Here is a 17,209-nt window from a genome sequence, read left to right on the forward strand (position 1 = left end):
GGTCTATTCCCTAAAGACCTAAAAAGAGCATGCTACAGGGACACTGCTACATGGATGTTCATAGCAGCTCAATTCACAATAGCAAGACTGTGGAACCAACCTAGATGCCCTTCAATAGACGAATGGATAAAAAAAATGTGGCATTTATACACAATGGAGTATTACTCTGAATTAAAAAATGACAAAATCATAGAATTTACAGGGAAATGGATGGCATTAGAGCAGATTATGCTAAGTGAAGCTAGCCAATCCCTAAAAAACAAATGCCAAATGTCTTCTTTGATATAAGGAGAGTAACTAAGAACAGAGTAGGGACGAAGAGCAGGAGAAGAAGATTAACATTTAACAGGGATGAGAGGTGGGAGGGAAAGGGAGAGAGAAGGGAAATTGCATGGAAATGGAAGGAGACCCTCAGGGTTATACAAAAGTACATACAAGAGGAAGTGAGGGGAAAGGGAAAAATAATACAAGGGGGACAAATGAATGCCAGTAGAGGGGGCAGAGAGAGAAGAGGGGAGGGGAGGGGAGGGGGGATAGTAGAGGATGGGAAAGGCAGCAGAACACAACAGACACTAGTATGGCAATATGTAAATCAATGGATGTGTAACTGATGTAATTCTGCAATCTGTATATGGGGTAAAAATGGGAGCTCATAACCCACTTGAATCAAAGTGTGAAATATGATATATCAAGAACTATGTAATGTTTTGAACAGCCAACAATAAAAAATTAAAAAAAAATACAGGAAATTCAAAAAAATAAAAAAAAAATAAAAAAGGATCTGCATTTCAGAACTCTTCAAGGGACTACAGCATAAAACAAAGCACTCCCTGTAAATATTCAATGACAAATGATAAAATAATAATTAGAATAATGATATTCTAAATATAGTAATTCATTTGGGAGGTAATGAAGCCATGAAGCAAGAGAAAAGAAACAGTGTTTTCAATTGGAACATGATCTCCTCATCATTTTCATCAGTGAAGAAACTTAGGGCTACTTGACAGAAAAGTCACTGATTTCACTCCTGGTGGATTTATCCGGGAAGTTTCTCTCCTTCCTTCCATTCTTCTATGCTGTCTTCCTGTTATTTCCTGAAATGTGACACAATCAAGTTTTCCAGACTCTCTGCTGAAAGGAATTTCTTTCATTCAATTTGTTCAAGATGAAATTGAAATTTAGAGCTTTCAAAGCAATTGCAAAGATGTAATTTGTTTATTAAAAAATTTCTTTCATGTGGGCTCCTTGAACGAAATTTAAGGAACAAAAAAACCAACAGGATAAACTTTTATTGATTGAGTTTAGAGATACTGAGAAGGCTGAGAGTGGTAACACTGACAAGATAGCAATGGTGCTTGTATAGGGGGCATGAAAAGCAATAACACAGCTGACATCCTCAAGCTTTTAAGTAATGATCTGAAGGTCAAGGAAAAATATGTCTCTCTCTCTTCAAATGCTTGTGTTGTTCAGATCACTGAGTAACTCCAGATCAGTGAGTAACTCCAGATCAGTGAGTAACATCATCTTCTTCCTAATCGCTCACGTGCAAAGCCTCTAATGTTCACTAAGAGCTGTGGATTCCCCCTCTGCAATGCCTCTGACATCTATCACTTCTTTGTTTCCATTTACTGCTCTAGAATGGCAGGGCTGCCTAAGGTCATCCCTGAGCTGTAGCTTCTAACCTTATGTCAACCTATATTAGTCATTTCTAATTAGTATGTGTTAGGCCTCTCCCCAAGCCAATATATCTTTTTTACTGACTGTAAACTTTTTTTTTTATTGCTATTGTGCTCTGCTCAAAAACTTCCAGTGTCTTCTGATTGACAACAAAATAAAGTAAAAAACCTTTAACCAGTACTCAAAGCCTTTTTTAATTTATCTTCAGTTTAACAGAGAGTATATTGTTCATTCCCAAAACAAACAATCCCCTTTCCTGTGCAATACCTCGATCTTATTGTTTCTTTTTTTCTCCCACAAATTATTTTCTTTCTATTGAAATCATACACATCTCCTGAAGTTCAGTTAAAATGACACCTTTTCTATGACACATTCTCTAATTGCTCCTCTTGAACTTAGTCCCCCTCTCCATGATTCTCTCAAAGCTTTTTGAAGTTGCATTACAATGGTGCTTCTAGATTTGATTGTGCTTCACTTCCTGTGGGAATATGGTTAAAATATAGATGCTAATTAAGTAGTTCTGGGGGTGGCGTTGAGATTCTGCATTTTTAATAAGTTTCCAGTGGATGCCCATGTTGATAAACCTGGAGCCGCTTCAGGGAGCAGATTAGCAACATTATCAAGGTGCAGTTTTTATCACCATTTGACCTTGTATTGGAGTCTGTTGGGAACACAGCTTCTTCCTCATAAAGACGGCGTTCTCTCAGGGCAGGCCTCAGTTGTGCCTGTAATCTCACATACTTCCCAGTCTGGGGCCTTGGTGATTTGGTGAAAGGTTTAGCCAATGAAACTTTGAAATGAAACAGCAAATTAAACTCTGAATTATTGCTTACCTGAGGATTTATCTCTCCTATCCCAGGTGGGAGAAAACTTATCAGAGTGCAGAGATCATACACCTTGATGGGTAGGTGTTCCTAGTCACAATCTGATTTGTTGTCCTATCATTCAAGGGGACAAGAAAAGGAGTTCCTTCATCTTACAGTGTGAAGGTTTGATTCCCTTTGATATTTTTTGTTGTTGTTCTACACTAAATGACCCAGGCAAGTAATATTGTCAGTTATTGAAGGAATCTCTGCTATTGTCACCAGCAGATGATGTCCAGTATATTAGTTTTAGCATCCCTTGTCTCCCCATGGTCTTTAATCTTTTGTCTCTAATAATGAAAATGAAATGTTTCTTGGGAAGCCTACCTAAACTTGTAAAGTCAGCAAGCTTAATTTTTACCATGTTTACAAGTTAATTTGACTTGTTTTTCTATAGACTTAAGGGAAATTTTATCATTTTGTCAAAAAAGGGGGAAAACTTTGAAAGATTTATTTACTTTGCTGTTCAAAAGCCCTTTCAGGCATTAGCTTCTATAGCTGAGGCTGCTGGTATTCAAGCAGGGATATAGGCAGCTTCTGCTGTGGCTCTCAGTGGTCCTCACCTCTGAGTATCCACGTCCTTGCATAGTCTCTTCCCCCAGTGTAGCTGGACCTACTGACTTGCTTCTAAGAAAAGAGTACAATTGATGAGATGTCACTTCTGGGATTAGGTTAAAAAATTCTAACTTCCATATTGCTTGAATATTTTCTTCCTTTGCCTTTATTTTATTTATTTATTTTTTGCTTACACACTTTAATGAAGAAAGCTGCCATGTTGGAGATGCCTCATGGCAAGGAAGTGAGGGTAGTCTCTGACCAAGAGTTGGGGAAGAACTGAAGCCATTGGTCCCGAAACCTGTAAGGGACTGAGTTCTGTTGACAACCAAATGAGTGAGTGTGGAAATGGCTGATCACTCAACCATGAGCGGATGGCAGCTAGAATTATTGTCTTGATCATGGCCTGTTGAGACATCTGGAACCAGAGGATTCAGCTGTGATACATCTGGATTCCTAAACAACAGGAACTGTGAGATAATAAATGTTATTGTAAGTTATTAAGTAATTAAGTTTTCTTTTCTTTGAGACTATGTCTTGCTATGTTGTTGAGACTGGAATCGAATTCCTGGGCTCCGGTGATCCTCCTGCCTCAGCCTTCCAAGTAGTTGGGTCTATGGGCACATGAGAACACACCTGACAAGCCATTACATTTTGGGGTGATTTGTTATGCAGCAATAATCAGCTAGTATAATAGGTCTCATTCTTAACATATTTGTAAGAGATGTCTCCAACTTATTAATATAATTTTACTATACTTTCTTCATGAATATTCACATCTTTTAACCTAGGAACCCCTTACTACTACTACTATTACTACTACTACTACTACTACTAATAATAATAATAATAATAAGAAGAAGAAGAAGAAGAAGAAAGGAAGAGGAAGAAATACATATTTAGAAAGCTGCTATGCCAAATATAGGTGGTTAACAATGAAAGGGACATTTACAGATTAAATATCTCAACAGATTCTGGGTAAACTTAAACAAACAAGAAAGAGGATGGGTCCCTGGGTTTCTGTATGGTATGTGTAGTGCACCAACTGGCCAATGGGCGTGCAAGGAGGAATGAATGCTTAGAGAAGACTGAGGACTAAGATGAATGAGTGCTAACCTTTATGAGGCAGTTTCATGGCAAGGCTGATATTTGAATTGATTTATGAACTATGAGTTTTGACTCCCCATCTAGGATTATATTTTTGTTAGATAAATGATTGCTTTTTAGAATACTATGATGTCTCTTCAGTAGAACTACGACAGTCCCCTTGAAATTTCTATTAAAATGCAAACTACTCTTAATACAGTCAAGGCTTCTGAATATTATTCAACTGAAGTCTTTTCATATCAGATTCTAATCCGGTCAGAATACATTTGACTGCTAGCTATGTTCCAGGGAAATCTTATTCAAGTAAATATTAAATAAGAATAGAAGCCACTGCCAGATCTGAACTGAATATACAGTGTTTCAGGAATGCTGAAATGCCATCCATTGGGTGTTCCAGAATAATTTAAAAAATCAGCATGGTATCATTTAAACAAATAATTGATTATCTTTATGAGTTATCCCATTAGTGTTAAAACTGCCAAGTGCTATTAACTTCTTTTGAATCTGGAGGAAGAGGCAAGTAGAGGTCCTTGGGGTCACTTAGGTCAACTACAGAGTGATTCAGTTGCTGATAAGAACTCCTTTTTTACTCATTTGTTGGCCATTCATGGGATTTATTGCTTAAGTTGGATTTTGCTTAAAATATTTCTTTTGAGCATTGATTTGGGTGTCATACATCTCACTTTTTTACTGCAATATATTTCTTGTCTCTTTCTTATTTTTATTTCACTGGTAGGTACCATGGTGCGATTCTTACAAATGGGGGCCATAGCTAGTACTGATGTGTATTTCTAATAATGTTTTGTTTGTTTGTTTTGCATCTCTGAAAATGGTAGGACTGATACTTGGAGTGAAAACCAGAATAAGGTGAGTGTGAAGAACAGAAAGAGAAAATGTACTCAGTAATCACAGGTCAAGGTCTAACTCAAACAAAATGCAGATGTTGTAATAAAACCAATAGTCCTAGCCCTCCTCTCTTGGCTTCATAATGTAAGAGTTTTCCACAAATATAATACTTGTGTGTATAAGTGATATTAGAGTAGTGTTGGATTCACATTCTAATAAATCAGTGATACATATCTTAAATAATGAACACTTCATGATTTTGCTCTTGAGAGTATGAAAATAAGAGTGCACTGAAAGAACAGATTGCTGAGTCTTCCACTCTATTATCTTTGCAACTGATTTACACACTGATGACCTTACCAGAGCCTATGATACAGTGCTGCACCAGCTTCATCCTCGGTCTCATGAAAGATGAAACTGAAATCACTTAAAGATTCTCATGACCCAAATCAGTTGATCAGCTTCTCACACTGAGCTCTATGCATTTTTCTATAGGCTGTTCCCATAACACTGGCCACTGTATTCTATGTTTATAAAGTGAAAACTGACAGATAGGAGATTCAACTCTGAAGGAAATTGTTCTTGGAGGAGTTAATAAAAAACATTTATTTAAAGAATGTAGAACTGGGGCAGGTGCACTGGATTTGTCCAACTTTGTCATCAAGAACCCACAGAATCTCAAATCCAGTCATCCAGGCTTATGGGGTCAATAAAATAATTTGGATGGCCATAAAAGCTTTCCACAGTTTTAAGGACCTTTAAATCCATGAAGAGGTTTCAAAGAGCTTGTCTGCAAAGTAAACAACGTTAGTATTCTGGCAAGTGTGGACAAATCATAACCATTCTCCTCAGAAAAAAATAATTGATGGATTTTATTTTCTGAAAGCACAGCAATCCCTGGTGCAGTTCCTCGAGGATATGGCACACATCTAAATGTCAGCAGGTACCTGATCACAAACCCACAAACATCTGTGACATTCTTATTGCTTGCTAACATTGCAGCCTGCAGGGATTTTTCTTTACACTGGGGAGGGGAGGAGCAGGGGGACTAGTATAATCATGCCACATGCCATGCCACTGCCTCTTTCCAAGAAACAGAACTAGACAAACTCTTACTGAAAGCAAAATAGTCTCTGGAATTATTTACAAAATGGAAACTGTATTTACTAGTTTCTGGTCACATACAGAATTGAGTGAGAAAAAATCAATAGATGTGTGGGAGATACATTTTCAGTCTCTGTTTGGCTACAGAAAGTTGCAGGGAAGAAGCAATCAGTAACTTTATCTTTGCAAGTCTGAGCACATTCAGTGTGATAGAGAAACGAACCCTTCATATGTGTTCATAATAAAATGAGACAAGTTACTGATCAAGCTTCCTTTCTGTCTCTCAGGATGTTTTGTCCTCCTTAGCCTTAGATTTCCTCTTCATTATTGAGTGAGCTCTTGGCTAGCAGGGCTGTCGGAAAGACATTTAACTGGTCCCTGTGGGTGGGAGTTGGGAGAAATATAAGGATTCAGTATTAAAAAATTAAAATGACAAGAAGATGACCATTTCTATAGGAGATGATACTATAAAAGCCCCAGGGATGGAGATGTTGAAATAGTATATTTTATGAATTTGTGCCTAATTGAGACCAATTTCCCCCCTTTTAAAACTTGTTACTTTGTGATAGAATGTTGAAATAAAGCAATTTTCCTTCAAAATCTATGTGGATTGTGTCTTAGGCTGGTAGGTAAATAGCTGAACTTTCACTTTAGTAAGATTGGGCAAGTATCTACCTGCCAGCTAAGCAAAGGGATGTAATGAAGGTATCATTTTGATCTTGTGGTTTGCCCAGAGATTGGTTTCCTTGGGTCTTACCTGCTCATGACACCAGGAGGCTTCTATGAAGAAGGGAAGAAAATGTGCCACACACATAATTGGTTAAAGAATAGTGGGCAAGGAAGTGATTTTATGGAATGTATGGAGACTATACTCTCAATTCAGTTTAAGCCTATGGAAGAGGGGTTTTGTTTCAGTAAAAATGAATTAGTAATTAAAAAACAACAACGATTCTATTCATTAAAATCTCTATTTTTTCATTTTTTGGAAATTTTTTGGTACTGGGGATTGAACCTAGGGGTGCTCTACCACTGAGCAACATTCCCAACCCTTTTATTTTATTTTGATATACGATCTCTCAAAATTGCCTGCACTGAAATTTGAGATCCTCCTGCCTCAGCCTTCTGGGTAGTCATCACACCTAATAGTTTTAAGGCAGAAGGTCTCATTACTTCAGGTCCTTTGTATGTAGCACAAAGATAAAAAGGGTATGCCTGAATCATACTGAGGCACACATATTTAACATGGTCATATTGACATATAAGTATGATAGCAAGGCAACAATGGTGGCTGTACACTCAGTGCCACTGTATGAGCTCTGTGGACCAGACTACGCTACTTTCTGAAGAAACATTCGGGAATCTAGACTAGAAATGAGGAAATGGAAACCATCTCATGGAGATTCAAAGAGCAGCTTCATAGACCCAAGGAACACCTTCTGAGGACTCCTAAAGGAATTTGAGAGTGTTAAGAGTTGCAGAAAGTCTTTTTGGGTTACATTAAACACAACCAGATTTTTTACCTAAAATACAGTGGCTTCATTAGCCAAGTGTAGATAACTTTGTATAAGCTCATGAACTATTTCCTCTGTAATTCTCTAATCTTTTTTCTTTTTCCAGCAAGATAATAAAAATGTTTTAATGAAACCAATAAAAATGATTCCCCTTGCAAAATGCTGGTAATCCTCAGCTTGCAGCACTAGGCCCTGCAATTCTGGGTCGCTGGGTAAGGGAATTAAGTGTTGCTATGTTAGATGTATAAGTCATTCCCCAGTGTTCTGTGGTGACAGAAACATATGAAGAACAACAAACAAAAATAGCAGCATAATTAAAATACAATGTAAAAGCTCATATACAAAGAGCCTATTCTCTTTGCTCATGTTGAGGCCTCTTGACAAGAAAAGTGTCAAAGATTTTGCTTTTTGAAGAAATCTCATTTTAGTGTTTTAAATTAAATACAGATTTTATGTGTGTGTGTGTGTGTGTGTGTGTGTGTGTGTAGCTAGCACAACTTTGAAATAATAAGAACTATGCTATTTTGGTTTGCTTCTTCCTTGAAAATTTGTTTTTTAATTGGGCAGGTTTACATTATAATACTGGTACCAGGTCATTCGCTTAGTGTCAGTGGCTTGTAGGGATTCATTTATTTATTTATTTTTTGTAGTTGTAGATGCACAGAATGCCTTTATTTTATTTGTTTACTTCATTTTTTTTAATGTGGTGCTAAGGATCGAACCCGATGCCTCACACATGCTAGGCAAATGCTCTACCACTGAGCTTCAGTCTCAACCTTGCTTGTAGGAATTCTGAGGTTATTTAAAGGGACTTCCATGTGTATCTTATTAGGTACTTTTTCAAATCACAAAGTTTCTATCAACTGCTGAACCTAGTCTGGATCCTGGTTCAAGCCTGTCTCATAAATTTCACAAAGCTTTATTAGCCCCAATATCAGAATATCTTCTTTATCTCTTCTTAGTTTCATTTTCTTCCTCAGTGCCACACACATAATAAAGGGGACAAGAGGAAGAGATTCTGTTGCCTCTCTGGCTTAGGAGCCTTGTCTTTGATATATCATCTCTATATTACTACCAATAGTTTAACATTGTTCATTTTTTAATTTTATAGCCCAGGCATAAAATGCATGAAGTGTGGTATATAAACCTCAAATGTACAGTGTAATGAATTTATGTGTATACATATTTTTTATTAGTACATTATAATTACACATAATAGTGGGTTCATTTTGACATATTCATACATGCATGAAATATCATTTGCTCCATTTCAATCCCCAGTACTTTTACTTTCCCTCTCTACCTTCCTATTCCTATATTCCTATTCTTCTTCCTATACTGGTCTTCCTTCTACTTATTTATTGCTTTTTTAAAATCAGTACTTTATAAATATACATAAAGGTGGAATTCTCTGTGGTATATTCATATACGCATATATCATAATTCAGTCTCTCTTATTCCAAATTTTCCTCCCTTTCTCACCACTCCTTCCTCCCCTTCATTCCCTTCCTCTATTCTACTAATCTCCCTTATATTTCCATGTGATTCGCTTTTTAAAATTTCTTTATTTTCCTCTGGCTTCTGCATATGAGAGAAAAAATTTGACCCTTGACTCTCTGAGTCTGGCTTATTTCACTTAGCATGATGTTCTCCAGTTCCCTCCATTTACCAGCAAATTACATATTTCCATTGTGTATAGATACCAAATTTTCTTTATGCATTTGTCTTTAGACCAGCATCTGCACTGATTTCATAACTTCATAATTTTGATTTGAACTGCTATAAACGTCAATATGGCCATGCATAGTGGCACACGACTGCACTCTCAGCAACTAGGGAAGCTGAGACAGGAGGATTGCAAGTTTGAGACAAGAATCAGCAACTTAGTCCTAAGCAACTTAATGAGACCCTGTCTCAAAATAAAAAAAATAAGAGGAGCTGGGGATATTGCTCAGTAGTTAAACACTCCTGAGTTCAATATCTAGTACTGAAACCAACCAACCAAACAACAACAAAAAATATTGATGTGCCTATATCAATATGGTATGGTATGCTGATTTTAGTTCTTTTGAATAAATACCAGGAAATGGAATGCCTGGGTCATATGGTGGATCCATTTCTAGACTTTTGATAAATCTTCACACTGCTTCCCAAAGTGGTTGTACTGATTTGCAATCCCACCAACAATGTAAGAGTGTAACTTTTCCCCCACATCCTTCCCAGCATTTATTATTATTTGTATTTTTGATGATTGACATTCTAATTGGAATAAGATGAAATCTCAATGTAGTTTTGATTTGCATATCCGTGATTGCTAGGGATGTTGACTGTTTTTTCATGTTTGTTGGCTAATCTATGCATTTCTTCTTTTGAGAACAGTGTGGTTCGTTTGCCTATTTACTGACTGGATTATCATTGTGTGTGTGTGTGTGTTAAGTTTTTTTGAGTTCTTTATATATTTTGGATATATGCCCTGTCAGAAGAGTAGCTGGCAAAGATATTCCCCCATTCTATAGGCTCTCTTCATGCTCTTGTTTCCTTTGCTGTGCAGAAATTTTTAAATTTGATACCATCTCACTTAATTGATTTTTGGTTTTATTTTTTGAGCCTTAGGGGTCTTTTAAAGGAAGTTGGTGCTTGTGCCAATATGTTGGAGTGTTGGCCCTATGTTTTCTTCTACATTAATGAATTCTTACAAACCTACACCTGGGTAACCATCACACAGATTAAATATAGAATGTTTCTCTTAGAAGTTCTTCTCATGCCTTTTGCCAGTTAACACCACTCACTGTAGGGATCCAGATTAAGTCTGATACAGCTATCTTGGTTATAAATGCCATTTTGTCCTTGACATGCATTCCAAACCATATAGGATAAAAAAGATTATAAGACAAACATTTTGATCCACACCCACTTATTTCTTAATTGACGATTGACATTTTCATAGTTTTTGAGGTAGCCCATATCTATTCTGGTTGGCTGAGGCCCGCCTTTGATTAGCTTATCATATGAACCCCTTCCTCCTGTCTCCTGATATTGGGATCCTCCTGTCTTGTTACCACCTAGGACAGACTTCTGTACATAGTTCCTAATGCATTATATTCTGTTAGTTAACTTTCTGTAACTATAATGAATGCTTGCAAAGAACACCTTACAGAAAAAAAAAAAGTTTATTTGAACTCACAGTTTGGGAAGTTTCAACTTTCAAATGCTTAGCTGGCCACATTGCTCTTGGACATGTGGTAAGACAGTATATCATGGGGGAAATGCATGGCAAAACTGTTCACCTCATTATCTGGATGCAAAGGAGAGAGAAAGAGAAAGAAGCTAGAGTCCCATAACTCCCTTAGAGGGCATGACTTCAAAGACCAGAAGACCTCTCACTAACCCTGCCTCTTAAAGTTGCTGTCACTCAATTGTGCTAAATCAGGGACTAAGCCTTTATCACATGGGCCTTTTCAGGGACATTCCAATTGTAGCATGTACTCTATGCAATCCTGGATTGGTCTAACTTTTTTTGGTCTCTCAGTACTTTCTGTCTTTGGTGACTGGTTCTTGTACACAAAGTTTTCCTGAAACAACATCTGTCTCAGAGATAACCATTAACTGACTTCTCTATGTGCAGAGTCTCTTGTTTTGTATCTGGCTTCTTTTTCACAACAGCTTGTCTATGAAATTCATCCAAGTTATTGCATATAATAGTAATTTGATATTTTCATAGTGCCATGTTGTTTTCTACTGGATGATTCCACCACATTTTATTTATTTATTCTTCATTGGTGGACAATTGGATTGTCTCCATTTTTTTATGACTTTCATGAGTAAGCCATCTCTGAACATTCCTGTGTGTGTGCGCACGAGCATGTGTATTTTCATGGACATAAACATTCTCTTCCTTTGAGTGTATAACTAAAAATGGAATTGCTAGGTCATAGGACAGATGTAGGCTTAGTTTACCGGTTATCAGACATCAAAGAATTTTTACCCTTCAATTGCTGAAAATGTAATAAAATCTTTTTTTTTTTTTGTTTTTCCTCCCCTATTGCAGCATTAGTCCTTTGGACAGTAAAACAGGCTGTCCCTTGTGATATCAGAAATAATAGAAGAAAACAGCTATTTCACCAAGATTTTTGCATATAGAAGAATTGAAGTAAAATAATATTGTAATGAAATTGAATTTTTAAGAAAGTATTTGTAAGATTGATCCAAACAACAATTATTTCTCATAATAAATCTCAATTTATTTCAAGAATAATTCTATTTCCAACACTTCTTGTTAAGTGAATTTTCCCTTTTGTTTCTAATTTTGTAAGATTATTTTTATTAATATGTATTACTTTTACATATCAGTGGGATACAGTGTGATATTTTAACATCTGCATTCCATATATACTGGTAAAATCAGGGTAATTTGCATTTTTTTCCTCCATACTTCTTTATGTTTGGAGACTTTGAATTCCTCTTTTCTAGATATTCATTACATATATAATAGTTTATTGTGAACCATTGTTATCCTATGGTGCTTTGGAACACCGGAGCTTATTCCTTTTACCTGTGTTTTGGAATCCATTACTCAACAATCCTTTATCTCTACTTTCTAACCCACTATTCTACAGTCATTTCAAATGATTTTAGCTTGTACATATGAGAGAGAGCATATGGTATTTGTCTTTTTGTGTATGGCTTATTTTTCTTAATATCCTCTGGCTCCATCCATTTTCCTACAAATGATAGGATTTCATTATTTATAGCTAAATAATATTCAAGTGTGTATATGTACCACATTTACCTACGCATTCATCTATTGATGGGTGGTTGATATGAATCTAAGTTATTGTCAATAGTGTTACAATAAACATGGATAAGTAAGTATCTCTTTGGTGTGCAGATTTAATTTCTTTTGACTTCTACCCAGAAGTGAGACAACTGGATAGTATTGGAAATCTACTTTTAGTTTTCTTGAGGAACCCCAATACTATTCTCCAAAATGGCTGTACTAATTTACATTCTCACCTAAAGCATATTAGAGTTTTTTTTTTTCCTCCACATCCTCAACAGTATTGTTATTTCTAGTCTTTTTGGTAATGGTCATTCTAATTGGGGTGAGATGGTTCTCATCGTAGTTTTGATTTGCATTTCCCTAATGACTAATGATATTGAGTATCTTTTCATATATTTGTTGGCCATTTGTATTCCTTCTTTTGAGAAATGTCTGTTCAGATCTTTTCTCATTTTTAAATTGGATTATCTGATTTTTCATTAATTTTTTATTTTCTTATATCTTCTGGATATTAATCCTTTCTCAGATGAACAATTGGCAAATATTTTCTCTCATTTTGTAGACTGTGTGTTCACTTTGTTAATTGTTTCCATTTTGCTTCAGTGGCACTTTAGACCAAGGCATTTAATTTTTCTAAGCACTGTTTCCAGGATCAATAATACCTGTACCCTTTGCCAGTCTATGAACACAGTTGTTATTCAATAAATGCCTACAGAAAAAGAGATCCATATCCCTGACACAAGTACCAGGAATGACATCTTCTTTTCTCAGAAGGAGAAATTGCCTCTCCCCACAAATGGCTATGCCACTGTGTTTACAATTTCTGGGTTGTCCTGAGCCCTTCAGCATCTCCCTAATACTTCTCTGCACATTTCTCAGCAAAGGAGAATACAATTACAATGAACCCTGGTCCAGAAAGTGTATCTCTCATCATAGTTGTTCTCTTTGTGTTGTTTGCAATTTCTTACTTTAATTAAAGGATGAATTTCCTAATAACAGTATCCCAGAAGAATTGCAGTCAAAGAACTTCAAGTCTCTCTTTCTATTTCCCTCTTTTTAACTCACATACACTGTGTGTTAAACTTACTGGAGATCCAAGATTGATTTCTTCAAATCTGAGAGGCCTTGTTTTTGTTTCTTTCTTCAATTCTATCCTCACCAATATCAGTCTCTGTCTTTCTGTCCCATCCATAAGGGTTTGGGCTTTAGGGACAGTAACTGGGGAGGGACAGGGGCAGAGTAGTTGGTCTTTTTTCCCTTTCCCTATGAAAATGTTTGGCAAGTGGGAAACTTTTACAGAATTATTGTATTTTTTAAATTTTTGAAACAAAGACCACCATTTTTATATTATGGTAAGTTTTAATTTTTAGATTGTACAATAGGGAAAAATCTCTCAGTTGCTCAACATCAGAAACACATGCAAACATCCTCTGTATCAAGAAAAGAGTAGACAGCTTCTCAAAATGGGAAAATAGTTCTAAACTGTGCTAAACTGGACTTCAATTTTGTCAAATTTCTGTTCTTAAGCCTCTTGAGGGTTCAGTGCTCTGACTTTTCCTTAGAGCAACACCCAATCCATGAAATCAAGGCTTAGAGAAACCAAGATTACTAAAATTAGGATTGAGACTTCACTTGTGTTGATTAGAGGACGTATTTATGAGTCTGTGTATCTAGGGGCAGATAAATGAGTTACAGAGAAGTTTATAAATATGCAGGGTTTTTTTTCCTGAACTGTCAGCTAATTATGTAAAAATTAAATTAGTATGCATTGGAATGATTAAGTATATAAAGCAACAGATAAAGAAAAGGAAGAATACCTAGAAATAGGTCCTGCTCCTGTCATACCTTCAGTGAGAATAAGCCATAATTCTAGACTAAGACAGCTTTCCTTTCCAAATATAAAACCATGAGCCTCAGTAATTATAAAAATGCCTCTCACTGGGGCTGTCTCTTTCAAAGGTTAAAGATTCCTTTTCTTAAAATTCTTAATTTTTTTAGAAAACAGATAGCAAGTTAGATAAGGCTAATTTTTCTAAAAAATAAAAGTATTATTTCTAAACAGAGAAAAAGGAGAAAGTATGATTATTTTTAAAAGATTATTTTACTTACAAAAAGAGTTTTAATATTTTGACTTTTGTCTCTGTTCAAAAAATTAGAGAAACTGATAGGGAAATATTACAAAATAGTCTTCGGACCAGTTTCTTTTCTTTGTTCTCTAGTTCATTTTTCTCTCTTCTTATGCTTATTTAGCATAATAGTGCATCACAAGATTTAACTGGTAGCTGGTCAAAGACTGTAACCTTGGCATCTCTAGATCTTTAGAGCAACACACCCTTGTTCCAAGTCTGAAGCTCTAAATTCAGGGAAGTATGTGAACCAGATGGGTACTCCTGGAAGGGGATAAATAAGGACCAAGTCCATGCCAAATCTCTGTGGTTGTGCTGCACATTATACAACGGTACAACTCTAAGATCAGTAATACGTGTCTGGCTTAGATGAGGTGGTGTTTGGCACATAGCCAGACTAAACTACACGTAGAACTATGAAGTCTTATTACATGTATTGAATTTTGTTGTACATAACTTTGTCCTTGAGATGTGGCAGCTGAGCTTCCATAAGCTTTAATCTGAGTATAAAACGAAAAGTTGATAAAAAAAAATCAAAGTGGCGGGATTTACTGAGGAGAGGAGAAGCTCTGGAGGAGGGCTCCTCTGGATCAGTTGAGGGCCACGCTTGACCTTGCTCCCTCACCTACCCCACTCCACTCCATGCCCTGCTAAAGGTAGAGTTGAGCCAGAAGGTCGAACAGGAGGAACATTAAGACAACACAGCCATTTGCCTGAACGCAGTGACAGATCAGGGGCTTAGCTGTCCAGCAAGGAACATGACCTGCTCTCTGTAGACTACAAGAACGTGATTGGGGCTGGTGGTCTGCCTGGAAGCTCATCTCAAGCATCAAGCAGAAAATCCAGTACCTTGGACAAGAAGTTGCCACTGATTAAGGGGGTATGGTCAGAGATGAAGTCCATCTGCACCACCATCCTGGTATTGTTGGATCAGCATTTAATAGCTAATGCAGCTCACTCAGAGAGTAAGCTCTCCTATGTGAAAATGAAGGGACATTACTTCTAGTTACTTGCTAAAGTTGCATGTGGTGATAAGAAACAAATGGTAGATAATTCCCAAGGAATTCACCAAGAAGCATTTGAGTAAGCAAGAAAGAGATACAACCCACACACCCAGTTTGTTTGGGACTGGCTCTGAACTTTTCAGTATTTTATCAGGAGATTCCCAATAACCCAGAGCTTGCCTTCACACTGGCTAAAGGCTTTTGGTGAGGCCATTACAGAACCTGATACACTGAATGAAGATGTATTCAAAGACAGCACTCTGGTTGTGCCATTGCTTACAGACAATTTAATATTATGGACAACATTGTGGAGAACAATGTGATTCTGCTGAAGGGGTCAAAAACTAAATACAAATAGGATGTTATCCTTCTCTTCTTCAAGAAATCTTTTTGTACACCTACATTTTTTTATTCCACTTGGATTTCCTATACCAAAGGAACCCATCTGTGTGTATAGAATCACCTGTTTATAGTCTTTTCACACTGCTTCTCTGGGAGAACTCCATCCCTTCATTTGTGCTCACCTTGGCCTTCCTGGCGTGCAGTTACTGCTTTAGAAAGGTATAATACTTTCATTTCATGTAAACATAAGTTAACTTCCAAACACTTAGTAGAGGATTAAAAATGTATCTGGTATTTAGGAAATACGAACCAGTTTTGCAAGTGACTGTATTTTGTATTACTGTGAAGACATGAAAATGTACTTAATTATGATTGAAATGGTGTACTATGTAATTTCTTAATTTCTCCATTCCTTTCCTTATTCTTTTTTGGGGGTTTCCTATTAGTAATCAAATTTTTCATACTCTTACTGTCTTCCTTTTCAGTAGGAATCCAGAAATATTAGATTGATAGGGAAAAGTATTTCTTCCTGGTTCGAGGGTCACAAATTGAAAAGGCTCCTATATGTCACATATTATGGAAGTCACATCTATCTATGACAACAGGGTGTTTCTTACTCACTATTAATTTGCTACCATTTAAGTTGACAACTTCCCTTCTCAATAAAAATTCATTTACACCTCCTGACTTTGCAGTTCTGGTATTCACTTTACTATGTGATTAAAGTAGCATACCACTGCCAGAATAAAAGTATTGCTTTTGGCAAATTAAAGTGCTTTCTGTCAGTTCTTTTTTAAAATTTTTTAAAAATTGTCAATGGACCTTTATTTTACTTAATTATATGTGGTGCTGAGTATTGAACCCAGTGCCTCACATGTGCTAGGCACTACTGAGCTACAACCCCAGCCCTGTGTCATTTCTTAACACCGCAGAAAGGGAAAATAAAAGCAGAAAAGCCCAAGTCTAAACCTTCAGTATTTTTCTATGCAAATTTGTACATGTGTGAGAGGATTTCCAGTTTGTTTAATAATTGCTCTTTAGAGAATTGGACCACTATTATGTGTTGCTAATCACTGATTCCAGTCTCAAAAAAACCTTGTGAAAATGTTATGCCCTGTGTAACATAAAATTAAATTAAATTTTATAACTACCCCCCAGTCTAAAAGTTGATTTTCTGCCTAATAGAACCCCAATTTTCTTCAGAAAATGGATGGTCAAATGCCCTGAGGAAGTCAAACACATCTCCAGACTTAGGGAATGAGCTCCTCTTGCTAGTCTAAATCATTTGTGGCAA

General features: G+C 36.4%; 1 pseudogene; it reads left to right on the forward strand.

Moving 5' to 3' along the window:
* LOC107151616 overlaps positions 1–15,921 on the forward strand; it is a 34,873-nt pseudogene extending 18,952 nt beyond the window's left edge.
* Positions 15,922–17,209: the final 1,288 nt, after the last annotated feature.

The sequence above is a fragment of the Marmota marmota genome, unplaced genomic scaffold (assembly GCF_001458135.2).
Source record: "Marmota marmota marmota unplaced genomic scaffold, marMar, whole genome shotgun sequence".
NCBI lineage: Eukaryota > Metazoa > Chordata > Mammalia > Rodentia > Sciuridae > Marmota > Marmota marmota.